Source organism: Aphelocoma coerulescens, chromosome 15, assembly GCF_041296385.1.
Source record: "Aphelocoma coerulescens isolate FSJ_1873_10779 chromosome 15, UR_Acoe_1.0, whole genome shotgun sequence".
Lineage (NCBI taxonomy): Eukaryota > Metazoa > Chordata > Aves > Passeriformes > Corvidae > Aphelocoma > Aphelocoma coerulescens.
In genome coordinates, this window is record NC_091029.1 from 2,679,339 (window position 1) to 2,698,370 (window position 19,032).

At 47.4% G+C, this 19,032-nt stretch overlaps 1 protein-coding gene across 15 annotated transcripts in view; it reads left to right on the forward strand.

Annotated features, from left to right (window-relative positions):
- The first annotated feature begins 637 nt into the window (after window positions 1-637).
- The window catches only part of PITPNM2 (phosphatidylinositol transfer protein membrane associated 2), a 123,572-nt gene continuing 105,177 nt past the window's right edge, over window positions 638-19,032 (forward strand). For 3 of the 15 annotated variants that reach the window (XM_069030953.1, XM_069030954.1, XM_069030955.1), the window contains exons 1-2: window positions 15,072-15,189; window positions 15,732-15,831. The gene's annotated coding sequence lies outside the window, so the exon portion shown is untranslated. The other 12 variants (XM_069030950.1, XM_069030951.1, XM_069030952.1 and 9 more) reach the window with 9 other exon arrangements.

Consider the following 19,032-nt stretch of genomic DNA (forward strand, 5'->3'; position numbering starts at 1 on the left):
AAAGTGTCTCGTTGTAGCATTGATAGGTTTAGGCATCTGCCTCGCAAGAAGCTGTAATGTGGACTACAACTTAGTGTGGCAATGCAGGGAGCAGTTACAAAACAAACTGCGAGTATTTTGCCTTTGCAGAGAGGGAAGAAGCGCTGGAATGATGCACCCTGAATTAAAAACAGCCGCAGGAAATTAACGAAGCTTTCAAAGGCCACGGCAGATTTAATTCCAGAGTCTTTTTCTGAGGTTTCTGAATAAAACGACCGCTGAACTTTTTGAGATTCCCCCCCACCCCAGTCTGCAGAGAGTGAAGTTCGAGGAGTCACCAGCGCTGCTCTGGGGGCAGGTGAGGGCAGAGCACGGGCTGGGGCTCGGTAAACGCCGTTACCCTCCCTGCGGGCACCGGTACCGGTACCGAGCGGGCGAACGAGCCCAGCGCGGGGCGGAGGAAGGCGGTACCAGCCCGGGGAGCCCCGCACTTCCCCGCACCTGCCCCGCACCTTCCCCGCACCTTCCCCGCGCCATCGGCGCCTTCCCCTCACGGCGGGGCGGTCCTGCTGCCCCGCGCTCCCCGCCGCGGCCGGCAGGCGGCGCGCCCGCCCCGCCCGCTCGGGCGAAGGAGCGCGGAGCGGCGCGGGGAAGGAAGTGGCGGCTCCCGGTGCTGCCGGTGCGCGGGGCTCGGCTCGGCGGGCGGATAAAGCCGCGGGGCCGCGCGGCCGCTGTGCCACGGCAGGGCAAGGGCAGTGCCGCCGCGGGGCTCTTCGTCCTCCCCGCTCCCTCCTCCGCCGCAGCTGCGGCGGCCCGCCCGCCTCGCCTCCCCCCGCCTCCGCCGTCCCCGCGCCGCGGCAGCGCCGGCGGGCGAGGAGCTGCCCGCGCCCGGCCCGCCCGCGCCGGGGATTATGCCAGCGGCGAGCGGGCATGCCGGCAGGCAGCGACCCGTAGGCAACGGCAGCCGCCGAGCTGCGGCGGCATCGGCAGCAGCAGCAGCGGGAGCCGCGGCCGCCGCGCCGGGAGCAGCCGGTGCGTGGCGGGGGGCGCTGAGGGCGGGCGGGGGGCGGCGGGGCGAGCACCGGCACCTGGCGGCCCCTGGGCCGGGCCGGGCGTGCTTCGGCGGGGGCGGGAACCGCGGCGGGCCCGAGGGGAGCTGAGGGGGGGTGGCCGGGCCCGCGGGGCGGCTGCGGCTCCGCGGAGGGGCCGGTGCGGCACGGGGGCCCCTCCCCGGGCCGTGGAACGGCCCCCACGGGCCGCGGCCGGTCCCGACCGGCACCTCGGGGCTGCCGCGGCCTGAGCGGGGCCGGGCCGTCCGTCTTTGCCCGGGATGCGGTGGTAAAAGTTTCCCGATGGAGCAGTCGGTGACCGGGAGGGCCCCGCGGCCATGGCAGCGCCCGGCACCGCACGACAGGGACGCGGGACCTGCAGTCCCGCGCTGCCGAGGTCCGGCGTGTGGCACGGCCGGTGTCGGGCTCTCGGTGCGCTGGCGGGTTGCGGGCGGCAGACACGCTCCGTGCCCGCGGGGACAGCCGGGGACGAGCGGACGGCCGGACGGAGCACCCTCCGCGCCGGGTCCCGGCACCCGGAGCGTAAGGGGCGGTCATGGCTCGAGGCCGGAGCCAGCCCCTCGGAGAGCTCCGTCCTGGTCTCCTTCCTCGGGTACCGCATCTCCGAGCCTTGAATTTCACCGAATTCGGCTCTGGCAGAGGCCCCCGGTGGAGGTTTTGTCGTGCGGTGGCCCAGGAGCCGCTCGGACGGGGCCTGGCCGTGGGGAAGGGGCGAACGTGCTGCCCGAGGGTGCCTCCCTTCCCTGTGAGAGAGGAGGGTGAGACCCGCAGCAGCCTCAGAGAATAAACGCCGGTGACTCATTCCAGCTGAGGGAGAGCCCCGTGGGCTTTCGGGGCTCGAGACCCCGCTATGTCAGGGCACTGCTGGGTGGTGACTGGGAGCTGGCCGTGCTCCTCAGGCGGAGCTGTTCCTTGCGGGAGTGGGAGGAAGAGATTCTTCCCTTTGGAAAGAGCAAAATGCCCATTCCTTAGCTGGATGATGGGTTGCAAGAGGGGATTCTCTTTGCCGGGCCTGGCCGTCCTTTGTCCTGGCCTTCCCATTCCTTGACAGAAGGAGTCCTGCCTGGTGCTCCCGAACAACCCTAGGCTCCATCCTGGAGAGTGCTGCTGCCCCACGGCTACAGCGTGAGCAGCTCCAGCTTTTTGCCCGGCTGCGGGATCGTTAAATGCCGTCCTTCACCTCCTCCCCAGCCTCTCCTGCTCCACTGAAGAAGCAGAAGGACTCAGTGCACGGAGGTGCTCAGCCTGGAGCTGAAGCATCATTCAGGGAGCCTCTCAGGGTAGCGCCCTGCTCAGTCAGCCACACAAGTCAGTCCTGTCACATTTTCTATTTAAATGCCACGACTGAGGCAGAGTTTAAATAAGCCGTGTATTTAAGCAAAAAAAAAAAGTTTCGTCCTGTGTTGGTACCCGCTCTAAAGCGAGAGCTTCCATCTTCTGTGTGCTCTGTGCGTCTGGAAGCTGCTAAGTGGGAAATTTGATGTCAGGAAGCGCCTTCAGTCTTTGAAGACATAATCTGTGAGTGCTCAGCTCTGAACATGACAGCAGTTCAGCAGGACAGTGGCAATAGATCGGTCTTTGTGGAGATCAGGACTTGAATAGGCGGAAGTTTGGGTGCACGTCAGAATATCTGTGGCTGTAGGGCTCCTTATCCTCCGATGGCACCGATTCCCGCTCCGTGCCCACATCTTTTTGCTCGTGCTGTATTTTTATCGTGTGGTTTATTTTTGTCATGACTGCCTTGTGCTCCCGAGTAACACAAGACGACTGACTGCCTTACGGAGTTCAGCACTGGCTTCTGGGCGAGGGGTGTTCCCTCTCCCCCCCGCTGCTGAATAGGAAACTGCTGTTTGTAGGGCAGCCCTTTTCCCTCTTTTCCTGTGGCAGACCTCGTGCCTCCCATGGCTGATGGATCTCCGAGTGCCTGGTTATTCTGACAGGTAACCAGCTCCTTGTTCTTGCTGCGGGCTGCTCTGTAATTGAAACACCTCCTCGGGATATACAGAATAAAGGATGGCCAAGCTTGAAAGCGCAGTTGCAGACTTGTGCTGGCTTGTTGTTTGTCTCAGGATTTCTGCCTTGTGGTCCTTGCAGTGTGTTCTGGTTGTGGCAGCATCTCTGAGAGGGGAAGAAATGAGCAGCAAGGGCTGGGGACACAGCTTGTGCTGCTTCCTTTTGATAGATCAGACTTCTGGTAGGCTGCTGGGCTTCGTTAATCATATTTAAGTTTCTGTCACTAACTTTTAATTAAAAGCATAGTTGATACCACTTTAATGAACGTACAGATGTTAGCCATCTTCATGCATAAAAATGCTTTTTAATTCCCTTACTATTCCCTTTATGGCCCTTAGATGCTTTTGTTGCCATCTAAACCGTGTACAGTAGCAGCTGTTTATCTTCTTAATAAAACTTTTTCTTGCATCTGTGTTCGGGAAACAATAGTGGTTTGAGTAAGCAATTCCCTGGAATCCTTTAACAATATTTTTTTAAGGAACTTGGCAGAAAGGGTCAGAAGTGGTGCCTAAATAGAGAACTCCAAGCTGACTGTAGCTCTGAGCCTAATGTAAGTCACCTGAAATTGTTGGCTGTTCTCGGGCTTATGTGAGGTGATGAAGAAAATAAGAAACCCTCGGTGTATGACTTTTGATTCTGATGAGCTTAACGAGGATCTTTTCCCCAAATGACAACTTCTTATTAAAATATCTTTTCTATTTTGGGTTTGCTGCTGATGGTGTGTGTCAATGCTTTGTCGCTTGTTGTGCATCTAACAGCCCGAGCATTTATTGTGATTTACCATCTGGCACGTGGGAGTTTTATCTAACTTCTCATTTTACTTGACAGCAACCAGTTTGGAAAGACCTTGCCCTGATTTTTTTTTCCCCCCTAATAGAAATTCTCAAAACTTAAAACTGACAATGGGGCTAAAAGGTTTTGAATTTAAGTAATTAGTCTCTTCTTATTCACAAATTGTTACTGCTTCTGCAAGCTGGCCAAAGAGAGAAGCAGCACATCCTTCAAGTGAGCTAATTTAAAGAAGGTTCCTCCAATTAGTTCTAAGGAGCGTTTATCTCCCCTCTGCATTCAAATAAAACTCTTGTCATTCAGTTGCTGTCTTGGCAGCCTGAGTGGAAGGCTTTGGAAAATGGCAAGTGAAAGCTGATGCTCGCTCCTGAGTACAGTTTGACTCATGCCCTTCATGCATATTCACCATAATGTCCTGTTCCAGGACCAGCAGGATCCCTCGAGAAACATTTTTTCTTTTAAGGTGTTTTTGTTTTAGGCTTCCTTTTATTAGAGACTCAAATAAGAGGAGAGGCTAGAAACAGGCATCGATGTGTCTCTGTGCTTTATTTTAATTTTCTTAGAAGGAAAAAGCAACATCTAAACCCCATGGTTTTCTTAACAGTCAATTTCTCTAAATGGTGAAGATGCCTTCTCATTTAATTTTAAAACTTGCTGACGTAGGGTGTGATGCAATTAATATTTGTTTATCTCCCCAAATTGGTAAAATATGTCTAAATTTAATTTTGAGCCCGAAAGCATTTTATAAACAAAAATGTTCTGTAGTTTTCAGTGTGAATGGAAATGGAATAATTAAGGGGAGGGGGGAGGGAATAAATAAAACACTTTTTATTTATAACTTTATTTCCTGGGTGTTGGAGGAAATCCAAGTGCCACAAGATTGTACTGGGGCAGAGTCTGTCTGAGCTCACCCACGAGCTGAAAGGGAATGTGGCTTCTCTAATTGCGGTGTCCGTGCCAAGAGTCCAAGGAAATTTTAAATGAACAAAGTAATGGATGATGTTTGGATGTTCTTAATGTAAGAAGAAAACAATCTAGCCTGGGGCTGGGCCAGATCCTGTCACTACAGGGAGTTCTAATCAGCACGAAGCCAAGTCAATGGCAGAGCTCCTGAAGTCAGGCTTGTGCATTTTCCATAGGGTTTGCTGGTGTGACTGGATGGTGATTTTAATTTTTTTTTAATTAAAAAAATACCTCTTAGAAGCTCACAGCAAAATGCTTCAGTAAATTCCATTGGAGAACTAAGATACCAGTTGGAAAAAGGTATCTTTCATTTTGAAGGGGGGAAGGGAGAGGTCCAGGGGACCTCTTGAGGGATGGCAGGATCTGGAGACAGAGCTGCTTCCCCTTCCTGCAACTCTTCCTGAGTGTGTGACACAGGGTCAGGCTTCAGAGGGGAGAAGAAGTAAGACATTGCTCAGGCAAGTGGAAATAAATAGTTATTGGGCAAATCTGGGTGCAGGGAAGAAATCCAGTTGGCACAGGGCTAAAACCTGCCCTGGGGAGCTTGGCCACACCTGAGCTGATCCCAGCAAGGAGCTGCTGGCTTTACAGGGAGAGAGACCACACAGGAGGGAAATGGGAGGGAAAACAGCATCTTCCTGCCTCTGGGCTTCCCTGTGCTGTGGATGGTGAGGAGGATGAGCAGGACCCTTGGGTTTGGTGGCTGGGTCAGTGAAGGGTTGGGGCCTGGCAGGGCTGCGGGAGCGGCAGTGCCGAGGTCGTTGTCCCGCTGGCCCTAGACCTGGTGCCGGGCAGGAACACACATGCCAGCTCCCTGAGTGTGCCCAGGGTGCCACCAAGGGCAGGACAAAGCAAACACCTTGGCTGAGGGAGGAGTGCTGATAGGAGCAGGGGCACCCACGGCAGAGTCTGGGTCTCCCAAGAGCGGCACAGGCTGATCTTCGGTTTCTCCTGACCCAGGTGGTGCTTTAGAACTCCAAAGTAGATTTTTTTTTTTTCTTTCTTTCTTCTGGCCTTAAAACCAGAAAATCTTGCTCAGGCAGATTTGAAGACCTACAACATCCAGAAATCTGCACCCCAGTGGACCTCAAGTTGTTTTCCCACAAAAATAACCCAAGCCTGAGCACTGAGTACCTTGGATAGCGAGGACTCTGCACAGCTTTTACAGTCCTGGCTTTGTGTATTTGGACAGCTGAGGTTGGTGAGTGCTGAGATGTTGTGGGTGGGAACCTTCAAACTCCCCTTGGCAGGAAAACAGGTGGGATTAGGTAAGTTGGAGGGAGTCCCTCGATGTGATGAGGAAAAGTGATTTGCCACTCATGGCTTTTTTAAACAGCTCAGTCTCCAGTAGAGACCAGATACTGGGATTTCTACTCAGGGGGTTTCCACCAGTTTCTATGGTCTCATCATGGTGGGGGGAGGGAACTGAGATCCAGAAAATCCAGTAGTGGAACAGAGGTGGTTTGCTGTGGGCTGGGAAGGCACATCTGGTTGTTGAAGTAAACTCTGAGGACATGGGGAAGAAAATAGTGAATGAACTGCTGAAAGATCCGTAATTCATCACTGAAGAGGGATTCCTGTAATGGACAGGGAAGTTAACTCTGATTTGTTTGGATTGCTGGCACTTATATAACGATCAGGGAGCTTCAGGATACTAATTCAGGCTTAACCCTCAGAGCAGTGACCTGGGAAGGCATTTTAATGGCACGATAACCAATTTGGAGGGTGGGAGTGTGTAATCACATCAGCACGCTGAGGTATCTGGGCACTGCAGGGGCGAGGCCGCCTTATCTCTGGCTCCAAAGAAGTTTGGTATTTGCATGACTTAACTCTGGATGTGTAGAGAGGCCTTAATTCCATTATGTGCTGCAGAAAGTTATGGAAGGGTTTCAGATTTTTCTAGAATGGCTGTGGTAAACAGCAGTTCAGCTTCAGCTGTGTTTTGTACAGGTACTCATAAGGAGTTGGGTTTGGATCCCTTTGGGTGCCTTTTCAGATGATTTGGGTTGGAGTCAGAGTTATCCATAGCAAAACCTGGAGGGCTGTGGGCATTTCTGAAGAGGTAAAAAAGTAATGGACTGCCATCAGCCACCACATGTTTGGAAGGAACAGCAAAACAATTTCACATATGCACTTATAGATAAATGCGGTGTAAGTATGTTTTATTACATCAAAGGACAATTCAATGGGAATAATTTCACTTGTGATTGTAAGTTATTTCAAGAGCAATACCATAACTTAAATAACCTTCTAAAGGTACAAACACGGTAGAATCACTTTCTCTATGTGGGTGGCTTACCTATTTTAATGTTGCTTTTTTTTTTTAAGAAGGAAATAGAGATTTTATATTTATCATATCAGATGAAATTGAAATCTAAATATTTACATCTTTTCACTGGATCTGAGGTTGAGCACCAGCTGTAGGCGTTGCCAAGCTGTTTAGTTGTCTCCTCCACAGAGCAGGTTGATTTCTCCAGGGTGGTGGAGAGATGGAGCCTCGTGTTTCTGGCTCTTATTTTCTAGCTCTTCTCTGCATCTGGAAATCCTTCTCTCTGTGGGCTCTGTGACCCGGCCTCACGTTCAGAGGGTGTTCCAGCCTAAACATGCTGAAAGCTAAGCATGTGTTGTCTCGACCAGAATGCAGAATAAAACTGCAAGCTGTGAAACTGGAGGGGGAGTTTGGGATATGAGCATGTAAATAACTCTGAGATATCTGGTGGAAAAGAGCAGGAGGGGGAGGAAGGCCTCTCGCTTGCTTTTTCTCTGCCATCCCATCTCCTCAGTAACGTTCTCTGTGCTCTTCACAAAGGTGGAGGATTGCTTCTGTCTTAAACAGAGATAAACCAGGAGCAGATGTAGGAAATGCTGCAGGCACAGTTCAGCAGAAGAGACACTAAAATTCCTGAGTTTTCTGTCTCCAGTTTTGCTTTGCTTTTCTTGTGCTGTTAATTACTAGAGCAGGCTTAACATGAGGCTTTTAGGCTTCTGATCCACCAAAGTGAACTGATGGAGAAGAGCACATAGCCTGTTTTGTTCTCCCTCTCTTGTTTTTAAGGATCATTTATCCAGACTCATTGGGGCTCATTGTTTGTCTAACCTGTAACTGGATTGTAAAACATTTGTTTGCAAAACAAACAGTAAACATCTTCCATCAGATACCCTCAGAAATGTGTTTAGCCTGGACACAACTGTTTCTATTGGGACTAAAAAAATTTTAATACTCTCTTTTGCTTACATTTAATGCCTATAAATAAGTTTTTCAGAAGGGCACCTTTATCTGACATGTTGCCACTGTGAGAAGAAAGAGCATATTTGGACAAGCCCGGTTGAAGAATTAAACTTTTTAGTTCAGCTTGTCTGTGTTGCCCTGGCTTCTCAGTTTTCATTGATCCTTTTGTTTACAGCAGGGAGAGATGGTTTGACTTGCCTTGCTGGGGGTGGGCACTTTGGTATCTTTAGGTCAGATTTTCTACATCATGTCTGCCAAACATCTGGGCAGAAAGGATGGAGAGGAGGGAGCCTTCTGTCCTCCTGGCTGTTCCTTCATACAGGTGCCCCAGGAGAAAAGGGAGCTTGACATAAAGGGGAGATTTATTTCACTGTCTAATGGAGCATCTGTATTATCAAAGGCAGATATGTCAGAGCACTTCCCCCCCCCCGCTCTGTCTTTTGTTGTCTGAATGTCATTTTGCTGATAGAACTTGTGTTGTATTCCTTGTTATCAAAGTAGCACTGAAAAAAAAAGAGGTGATGCTTTGTCTTAACTGTTGTTACCAAAATCATCAGCTAAACCATGTTGAGTGACGATTTTAATTCCTGGTTTAAGGACTGAGTACAATTTAGCTTTCAGACCTCCCATTCTTCCTAAATCAAGTTTATGGTAGCAGCAGCCATGAGTGTCAGCTTCTGATTATAAACAGGTTTGGAGCCACTAAAAAACTCCTTGAAATCAGTTTGACAACTGTTTGAGAGCCACCTTATTAATATTTGCAGCAAGTACCCTGCTGAGGTCTCTTGCAGCAGCCTTGTAGATCTTGTAGATGTTAGTCTTTCCTGCATATTTTATTTTAACTTGCTCTTAAGCTTCCTAGAAGAATGCACATGGATAAGCTTTCCAAAGCTGTTTTAAAATTCATTTTTACGTGGAAACCTAGGCTCAGCAAGATGAGAATTGAGAGGAAACTGGTTGTGCTGTGCTGGGGGGGTGCAGTACCTTGGTGCTCAGAGCACCTTGCAGGGAGGTGCTTTTTGCTTTTGTTTGGGTTTTCTTGAGGCTAAATCCCAGTTTTTCCCCACAGTTTCTGGCTCCAGGTGGGTCTGGACCTGCAGGGGAGTGGAGGGTGCAGCAAATCCATCACCACAGCAGACAGTGGGATGGGCTGTGGGGTGTCGGGGTGCACAGGCTCAGGTGGGAGAGGGGAAGGGAGGTTGGCTGGTGCTGGTTTTTATTCCTGCAGCCCGTGACAGCCCCTGGTCTGAACCACCAGGCTTGGAAAACCTGGGCAGTTCCTAAAGCAGCATCACCCCAGGCTTGTGCTGCATGCCCAGGGCCCTGCACTGCAGGGATCAAGGGATATTCCATCGGGAGGTGGGAAAAACAACCCTTGCAGCCTTTTTTCTTCGTGCCTGGCAGCGGGAGCAGAGTGAGGGACATATTTCCATTTGACTCATCCGATGTTGAAATGGTGACACCCTTGAGTCACATTAAAAACGAGACCTTGTAGCTGAATTGGCACATCACAGAGCAGGTGTTTGCTGGGGTTTTTGGGGTTTTGTCCTTGTTAGGAAAATTATTTTCCCGTTCCCCGAGATGGCATGAAATTGATTAATGGTGTTGCTGATGTCCTGGGTTAAAAATAACAGGAAAATGTGATTCGGGTGGAATGTTGGAAGTTAGCTGTCAAGATAACCTGCTTGAAATAGTTGTAAAGGCCTCAAAAATAAAATAAAATAATAAAAAAGAAGAGTGCCCAGTAGCCAGATGGTTGGAAGAGAACACCCCACGATCAATGAGGCAATATGTAAATATTTTCGATCATTACCACAGTACTGCTGTGTTGACATTGAAATTCAGAGTGTTATTCTGTGGGACTCCTCATTGATCAGCAGATGAGCTCTGATAAAACAGAGGATGAAAGTACAATACTGAGCATTATTATGGATTGTGGATTTCATTGACAAGGACAGGCTTCCATCAAGGGCTAGGAATGGATTTCAAACGCTCTTTAAGCATGTTACTGAGCCACTGTGTTCCTTCCCTGGCTGTCAGCTACCAATTAAATGGTGTTTTATTTCTTGAGCTGCTTTATTTAAGGTGAAATACTGCATAATTGACTAATTTTTCTGTGCTAATTGCCACATTTATATGGGAAGGGGCAAGGTGGAAGCTGACATTGAGTTCTCTGCTTGAAATATACCTGGCTAGAAACGACTGGAAAATACTATCAATCAAACAGAAGAATTAAAATAATTTTTTTTCAAAAAAAAAAAATCCCCCTGAAGACTGGTTGTAGAGACCCTGTCTGGCTGAGTCACTTAGAAACCTTCCTGGGGTGATAGCATTCTCATGCATAAAACATGAAGTGCCTTTGGCATACACAGGTGCTGAACCCACCCAGAAGCTCTTTCTTTTTTTTTCCTTTTTTTTTTCTTTCTCCCTTTCCCTCCTCCACTTTTGTGCTCCTGGAGAAAGAAATCCTGTGGGTTTTACTGCTCTCAGAGGGGAGTCTGAAGCTTGACACTAGTTAGACTCTTTTGAAAGCTGCTTTTTAAGATCTGCCCACCCCAAAGCAATCCCAGTGTGGAGCAAGTGCTGCTGCTGGTGCTTCCTGGGATCCCTCCCTGGGAGCAGGAGGTCACCCTGGTTTGGGGAGGTGGTGTGTGTGGGGAACACCTTTGTGTGATATGAAATGTGGCTCTTCTGTTTTACATAGATTGGTGTGAGGTTCCTAAAAATCTTGTAAGAGTGCATATAGTGTGCAGGGTTTGGGGTTTTCTTAATATTTTTTTCTTGCAGTTGATCAGAGCAATGGGTTGTAACACTTCTCATTTCATATGAGGGAATAAAGACTTTTTTAGGAAAGGATTAATGACTTCTAAGGAAGGAGGGAGAGGGCTTTGCAAATGAAAAGCTCATTATAGCTACAGCAGGGTCCAGAGCCCAGGCAGCTTCTGGAAGCATTTTGCTGTTTGTTTTCCCTCCCTTTCCCTTGGGTCTGGCTGCTTACAGTGAGGCCAGGACCTTGTGCTCCTTTGGGAACGTAACCCCAGGCCACTTGGAGGGTCCAGATGCTACAAACATCAGAGAGGGAAAAATGGTCTCAGTGCCTTTCCAGGCTGCTGGTATTTTCCAGTTAACTGCTGCATTTCTCTTGCATGTTGATTAATTTCCTGGCACATCCTGGAGCCTGTTCCTCCAATTAGAGTTCTTCAGGATTTTGAATTTATTTCCCTGTGGTTTGTTGATTTTTACTTACATCCCCTAAGTGATTTAGGGTGGCTGATAGGAGAATAGAAACCACCTTTTCTGAGGATAAAGGGCTCTGGAGACTATCTGTGGTCTGAAACTGATGCTCCCAAACCATGGGCATGTGGTGTTTGTTTGACCACAGCTGACACTTGGTAGGGCTTAGAATTTATTCATGTAGATTGAGCAAGAGCGGGAGGCTGAGCTAGACCAGCTGTGGTGGTCTTGGGGAACAGTTTTGCTGGTTCATTTCTCCCTGCAAGACAGTGCTGTCAGTGCCTCTGACTTTGCAGTAGCCTTTTTTTATTGCCTGTCTTTGGCAGGGCTCTGTTCCCCAACACCGATGAGTTGTGGTCTGGGGTTGTCACCAGGTGTGTTTGTCCAGGTAATGGTGAGGTGGGAGCTCTGCCTGTCCCACCAGTATAAAGTGATTTAGTGTGGTGGTGCCTCTTGGAAGGACTGGAAAGTGAAGTTGAGCAGAGAAGCCTTCAGAAGCCAGCAGAAAGCATCTTATAATTAATTAAACATCCTCCATGGAAAGGTAAATGCCAGTTCTGTTAGTGCAATGTGGTGTTTTCAACATTGGTGCTAAAACTGAGCCGTGTGGCACCTCTGCCTCTTTGCAAAAGGTATTTACATGTGAATCTGTCTATTAATAGCTGTGGTCTGCTTTCCCATGCCTTGGGTGCTGCTGAGCTGTCATGCTGCTCCAGAACCAAATGTGGTCTTTGATTCGGTTCTGAGCTGCTCCAGTGCCCAGAGGCTTCCCTGGGGAGATGCTTCCCTGAAAGCCTTTCAAGGAAGGGAGGGGGAGTCTGTAATGTTCTTCTTTGCAAATCACCCATAATAAAAATGCTGCTGTAGCCTTTTGGGAGCTCTTGCTTGTGTTAACTCACATTTCTGTGTTTTTGTTGCATTGCTTTTTCCTGGTGGTTTGGATAAATGTGCCCCTTGTTTAACAATGCTGAGTCCTCCCACACTTCGGGAGTTTAATTTTAAAGCAGAAGCAGTTTTAACTGTGTATTTGGTTTCCACTTAGCACAAAATGTTTCTGAAATGCAGGCAGGGTTAATGATTATAGAAGAGGCTGAAAACCTGACAATTTTTAAGTTTAAATTTTGCCTTGGTAATCTGTTCTCACACCTAAAAATAAGTAAATTAAGAATAGCATCAGCGAGGCCTCTGCAAACTGCAGTGACTTTAAAAAGTGATGACTTGGGAATACAGTCAAGGTGAATTGTTTATGATTATTCCAGAAAACAAGTTTTATAAATGTCATAATGTCCTAGGCTACATTAATTATCTATTACTTTTAGTGTTTGCTGCAAAGAAAATGCCAGTGTTTCTGTTTTCCCAGAGGCAATACTTTCAGTTTCTCTTGTACAGAAATGTTTTTGCTTTTAATCACTTCTGATTGCAGTACCATTAACAAATGTGGAGAGAACTCAGTTCTTCTGTTTGGCACAATTGCTACAGACCTACTGTCACTGAGAATAAGAACTTTTGTCATCCTTCCCCAATCTACAACATGGGGAAAAAACCCAACCCCAAAACAAAAAAGAATAAAGGAGGTAAAAAGATAGATTTTTTTCTTAACTGGAGGAGGCTTTGTGGTTGCCCTTCCGGGGGGGGCTTTGAGATTGGCCTCACCCAAACACTGAAACCCTTTGAACCCCGTGGGTCCAGGCTCTGCTAATTCTGAGAACTGTTCCTGCTCAGCAAAGCCAACCAGCCAGAGCAGGGCCCTGCTCTGACTCAATTTTTTACAATTTATTTACCAAAGTGTGGGTTGTAGTGGATGGTTCTTTTGGGAGGATGTTGTCTGGCATATCCAGCATCTAGAGACACTTGTCTTGCTTGTGGAAAATTGAGAAAGAATGGATGTGGACAAATCCCAATGTGCTTGAGGAATGAATTACAGTATAACATATAAAAATTGGTAAGGCTCAATCAGACTGGATGTGTATTGAGTTAAAAACTACATAGCTATAATGAATAATTTTAAAAGAGAAAGGTAATGTGACAGTTCTTGTTCACTTGTAAATCCTAATGGTGGAATGGCTAAAAGGACAAATGAAATGCTTGCTTTCATGAAAAGGCATTTAAAAATTCAAAGGCAAAGCAAGATTAAAATGTTATATTTAAATATATTTCCATCATACAGATTTGAATAGTTGCTTTAGAGAGAAAGTCCTTTGGGCTTTGCATCACTGTATTGTATATAACATTAGGGGAAAAAACATTTTACATTTAAAAGAATTTTTACTTAGAGCTTTCCCTAAGAATATAGTGAGTTAATTCTGCCCCAAAGCTCACACACAAAATACTGGCACAGGTATCAAATAATCAAATTTTTTTTCTTCCATTATAAAGAGGATGTAATTTTAAAAGTAGTGGTGAATTTCAGTGTTAATTTTGTTGTGAGCCTGAAGAATTAATTTTATTTATCTTCTGGTCTTGACTGTATTAATGTTGGCAGCAAGATGGATAGTCAGTGAAAGAAAAGAAAACTAAGATTCAGTTCCAGATAAATTCTGATCAGATCCAAAACCACACGGCCACAGACTGGACCTGTGGTTTCCAGTTCTGACAGCTCCAATCTAAAAGTTGCATCATGGAAGGTTTTGAGATAGGTTAAGCAACTTGATGCTCAATACTTTCAACATTATTATTATTATTATTATTATTATTATTATTATTATTATTATTATTATTATTACTACCACCCAGTCTGGGAAAGCAGAAGTGGCATTTGGGTTCTGTGTGCCTGGCTCTGCTGTGAATCAGCAAATGACGTTAATAAGCATTTGTGGACTAAATATATTTTTAAGCTGCCTGCCTGCTTGCTCTCGGTGAGATTTCTGAGATTAATGGTCCTGAAACGTTACTGGCGTTTGCTCTTCCTCCAGGATGAATCTGACCTGTGCAAGCACTATTATATTTTTTTAAATTGCTGTGCAAGAAGTTACAAGAGTACAGATTGGATACTGTTTTTTTTTTAAGCTGTTGGCAAGATGTAAATTTATCTGTTAACTGGAGCAGTGTTTGCAGCTAAAGGTATTGATGGTTTTTCCAGGCATTTCAGGTTCTTTAGGGGAGGGAACAGAGTGTATTGATGTTTTATTTATTTTTTGTGTAATGCTTTGGTAGCGGGTGCTGGTCTTAAGGCTTTGATCCAAGTCCCAGTCAAGGAGATGTACTTTTATTTGTGTGGTTGTGGACCCAGATTTGCATGTTCCAGTGCAAAACACAAACTCCTGCTGCTGGGAAGGACAACTGTGCCCTTCCTGACCTGAAAGGGATATTTCTGCTGATGGGGAGTTCAGTGAGATAGAGGCAGTTCTAATGTGAGCATGTGGGTTTTGGGGTGACTTGTGGGATGTACCCCAACCTTCCCTGCTCCATCACCCTGTTAGACCAATGCTGTGAGAGCCCTGGCTCTGTTGTGGCTGCTGCTTGGAGGACAGAGAAACAAGGATTAAGCCAAGACATTAAAGAAAACCTAAAGGAACCTGGATATACTTGGGGAGATCATCAGTAGAGAGGGGAGTGGAGAGCACCTGTGTGTGCCCTTAAGTGCAACGCAGCTGCTTTAAAAGCAGCATTAAAACCAGTTTGTGGTGATTGGAGGTAAAGATGAGACTGCCTGAAGGAATCTCTTAGAAAGGCAGGGGGCTGCTTGGAATGATGAGCAAAGCACATAACTTGCTCTGCAGGCAGCATTACAGGTTCCTTCTGGCCCCCAGCCCTCCTGACAAAAATCAGCCTTGGGGGAGAGCAGGTGGCTGGATTAGGGGTGTAAACAGGGTGCCTGGGCTTTCCCGAGCTGGATTTGCCCTCCTGGGTGCTGCTGGTTCACCAGCCCTTTCTTTGTTCTCCAGGGGAGCTGCCGTCTCCTTGCTCCTCCAGGTGTGCAAGGATTTGTGGGGATTACAAGGGCAGCTCCAGCTCTGCTTCCACCCTCAAATGTGGGATCCTGCCCAGGCTCTGGGGGCTCCCTGGAAGAATCTGTGATGTGCTGGGTTTGTCTGTGGTGATGTCTCCTCCGTGGAAGTCATGGAGCTCCCAGTTTAGAAGGGAAATGCTTTGAGGGGAAGTGTGGTACAGAGGGAGCACGTGAGAGTGGTCAGTGCAACGCTTGTGTTTTTTCTTCTCTCTTTTTTTTCCTTCCTAATTTCCATGAGTTAGAGATGACGATGACTCATGGCTTGGAACACACTTGAAATCCCTGAGGTGCTCATTGCCGCCTACTATCACGTATTGAATTTCTGACATACCGGAGGGATGTCTGCAGAGAAACTCTGATGTGCAATTATAAAATGTTGTAGCTTTATGTTGTTTGCATAGGAGCCATTAGCATGGTATAACTGGGAAAATAAATGCAGCTTTATTCTTGCTCTTGATTTCCCATGGGCATGGCAGTTCAGCAACTGTGTTCTGTCTTTTTCTAGGATGTTGACACATGTGGACCAACAGTGACATCCTTTTTCAGCAATGCTGTCCTTGCTCCCTCCTGCATTCAGAAGCATCTAGAGAGATTTTTTGCAGAAGGTAGGTTCTGACTTTTCAGCTGGATGGCTGTTATTTCTCTTCTGGGTTAGAAGAACCATTAGCTGTTACCAGGGGGAGTGGTAATTAATCTGAGGGATACTAACTCGCTGCAGGTGAGAGGGGATTAACCTTAGTTTGGGTTTCACTTGCACAAATGCTTGGGGAAAATGTGATAAAATGGAGTCTGGAGAAGCAGGAGCTCTTTGAGAAGGGCTTGGCAGTCACAGGACATGGTTAGCTTAAATTGCATAGATGTGTGCATTGGTAATAAACCTCTTTTTAGAGAAAGCTCATGCTCCCTGCCTTTTTCTGCTTACTCAGCATCCTTGTTTATTTAAAATCTTTCAAATAAATAAATTAAAAGGGAGAATGGCTGCACAGGATGTACAATTAACATAATTTTAAATTTAAATCTTGGGTGAATTTTTTTCTCGAAAAAAATCTTAACCTTGTTGATTGTATTGAAATAAACAGTTGTGCAGCCTCATTTTCTACCATCAAGTTGTAGTTTCTACCTTTTTTTTTTGTCCTCTGAACTTTAAATTTGTTTTACATTGCCAGTAGGATTGAGATGCAGAACTTCCCAATAAACAGTGTAGAAGGGGAACCAGTTACCTGTGGTGGCTTTTAACAAGTAAAAGTGAAGAGATTGTCTGGGGTTTTTTTAATAAATGTGTGTACCTGCTGCTCCTTTAGGGTGTGACCTTTGGAGTGTTGCTTTTGGGTTCACTGTGTGTGTCTAGCTCCATGCAAACCTCTTGTGTGAATTCTACAAATGTATCTCATAGTGTGAACTACCACTACAAAATTAGTGGCTGGAGTTTTTTGATGGGGTGTTAGCCTTTAGCCTGACTGCAGAGTTCTGCATCTTGTTATTTTCCTCCAGTACATTCCTCAGCACTTAAGTGTTTTTTTTTTTTACTTTACCAGAAATAGTGTTTTTGACTCCACTAAATGTTTCTTTGGGGTGATACTCTGGTATAGCAACTTTTGCTGGATGCTAAAGCTTAACAATTGTCAGGTTTTGCTTCAAGAGCAAGAAATTGCTGGGAAGAAGAGAAAGAATAAATGAGCTTGGATCCGAGACTGTTCACTTACCAGACTGAAATATGTTTTCAGTCTCTCTGGGTTTATACCTTGGGGTCACAGCAGTTACACTGAGACTGCAGTGACAGCAGCTCTGTATTAACATGCAATATCTTGATCAGTAATTGTTGAAAACTAGGGGTGACTTGAATACCTTAACTGTCTCCTGTTGGGAAATTGGCTCCCAGTGAATTCATTGTCATTCTACAGGTCAATTCCCTTCCTGAAGCTTCTATTTGGGATTAGCAGAGCCCAGTGCCAGGCTGGGTAGGCTGTTCCCAGTGCTGTGTCTTGTCTCTCTGTGGAATACCCGATTTCCTCGGGAGAGAGCCCAGCAGCTCCTTCCTGCCCACTGCAGCTCTGAAGGAGCTGTGGCTGGGTCTCTCAGGGATCAAAAGCTGCCAGCAGCAGCTTTAACAGAGGAGTTTATGCTTGTAGAGGCATTAATTGCCATGTGAGTTTGTGCTGCTGTGCTGAGGCGGAACATCTGTATCCCAAGAGCTTTGCCTCCAGTTTTAGGTCATGCACTCCCCTGTAGGCTGTTGTAGAGGGGAGCGTTTTTCTCTGAATTAGCAGCAGACAAGAAATGCAATCCGTGGCAGAGCTTAGAGTTTGCTTTGCCCCAAGGCTGAGGCTCCACTCATTTCTCTTGCCTGAAGGATTTTACAGGGCTGATGAGGTGACCAAGTGGTCATTAGTTCTCTGGGCAGGTGAGGGGAAATTGCCTCCAGAATGGTGTTCACAGGAAAATGAATCCCTGCTCTTGCGTCACCAGAGAGCGAATAACGTCTGTGAGTTGGCAGGTAGGGAGTGTAGGGAGAGAAATGGGTTTTAAACCTTGTCAGGGAATGCAGTGTTCATGGAGACAAAAAGCTGAATCGCCACGGCCAGGAAAATACCGTAGGCACTGGGTAATTTCCCCCTCTGTTCTGCCAGCATCACTGTGCAGCACTTTGTTTTTCCAAACCTGAAGTCTTTCAATCCAAACTGCTGGACAGAATGAAAACGTTGGGAGAATGCTCCTCTGCAAATCATCCTTGGGAGTGTTTTGCATGGAACTATTTCAATATCTAGGAAAGTGTCCTCAATCCCTGCAGTGAGCAGAGCCCGAGGGACGTGAGTGCGGACGTGAGCCGTGTGTGCCGGTGATGTTGGGAGCTGTGGGACCTGGGCAGGGAGCCAGGGGAACGCAGTGTGATGGGGAGATGGAGTATGCTAGTGTAGAACGAGGAGGGACCTGCTGCTCTGTCCCTCAGCATCCCCACTTCCAGCTGTCCAGAGGCACTGTGCTGCCTTTTTGTGCTTCCACTGCTCCTGCAGCAAAAGAAGCCTGGATGGGATGAGTGTTTTCTGTCTGTAAGAAGAGGCAGGGGCTGACACTGGGCAGGAGGATAATAAGAGGGGAAAGTAGATGAGGTGGAATCCAAGGGTGCCTGAGAAGATGTGAGGCAGGCTGGGGACAGGGGGCTTGTGCACTGGGGAAGTGATGTCCCCTCTAAGCAATCTGTAAGGTCGTTGAAGGAGTGTGTTGTGTCCTGCCAAAAGGAAGCACAGCTTTGCTTTGCAGTTGGCTCCTTCTAATGCCCTTCCAGCACTCCCTGCCTCGCTTGCAGAGCCTGTCCCTGCGCCTGTGCCATGCTGGGCTGTGATTTTCCACCCCTGGCTGTGTAATGTGACCAGCTCTTCTCCTTCCAGAGCCTTATTTCCTTTTATATGGACACACATTGGGCCTGGACCTTACTTCTACTGCACCCTGTACTTACCAGGGGAGTTTGTGTGGGACCCATGACATGAGAATTGAACCCCTTGTAAGGGGTGAGCTTGTGAAAACCAACTAAATGCAGAGAAGTCAGTCTTCATGTTGGATCCTTCATCAACTAGATTGAAAAACTCACTGTGAAGAGTTAGATCAAGGTGATAACACTCCAGGGAGCTGGGTGATGGCTGCTTTTGTACTGGGAAGGAGAGGAGCCCTCTTTGGCAGTGTAATGAAGCAGCACAATTGTGACATTGCCCTGTCTCAGGGTGTAAAGGTTGTGGGTTAGTGTGGCACTTGTTACTGTGCCAGGCAGGGAGAAGGGGGAGCTGAGAGGTGAGGAAAGGGGAATGGGATCT